The sequence below is a fragment of the Achroia grisella genome, unplaced genomic scaffold (genome assembly GCF_030625045.1).
Source record: "Achroia grisella isolate CSIRO2021 unplaced genomic scaffold, CSIRO_AGI_Agris_v1 utg515, whole genome shotgun sequence".
Classification (NCBI taxonomy): domain Eukaryota; kingdom Metazoa; phylum Arthropoda; class Insecta; order Lepidoptera; family Pyralidae; genus Achroia; species Achroia grisella.
In genome coordinates, this window is record NW_026712908.1 from 4494662 (window position 1) to 4495505 (window position 844).

Genomic DNA, 844 nt, shown 5'->3' on the forward strand with positions numbered 1-844 from the left:
GGACGATCATGTCATACTGATTTGGATGCTCCCGTCATGGGGATAGCATGCCATGCCATGCTATGAATGCAGTCAAAAAAAGTAAAAAGTAATGTAACCTCTCTATTCCCCATAATTTTTATTTATTTTAAAAAGTTAAATAGCTAATATTCTTGGTAAATAATTATCTAATTTATTTACATTAAATAATAATTATAATTATAAAATAAAATACAAATACGTACCAAATAATTTATGAATATTGTATGTTTAATTTATGTATTAATTATAAGTTATATCTAAAACAAAATATTTAATTTCATTTGAAAAGTAAACATCACCGCTTCATGCTAGTAGCTCCATCTATTGTTAAGTAGAAGAGAAATTGTATTCGGAAGTTAGCTTCCACTTGCTTCAGCGCGGTTTTACGAACCCTCTTGTTAAAGTAAGTTTCTATTTAGTACCACACTTAAATTTTAGATGCCGCTGTATTACGAGTGTTGCCATCTGTTGGAGATTTAATATATTAAAAATGATAATGTTTTCAAAATAGCAAAGAAATTGGTGCACGATTTTGATGAACTGAAAAATTAATATTATTTCGTTGATGTAAGTACTTATAGATGGCAGATAGTGCACTTGTTTTTCTTATTTAAAACTCTGATCGAAAACTAAACATATATAAATCCATCTCCATTATAACGACAATAATATTTAATTTATAGTTATAATATTAATTTTAATATAAAATAAATTTATATTTAAATTAATATTACAAAGTCAATTGTTTATTAATGTAGATATGTGTGTATGTCTAATAACAAATAGTGCAGGGAGCACTTAGAAGGTAGGTATATAGATTTTA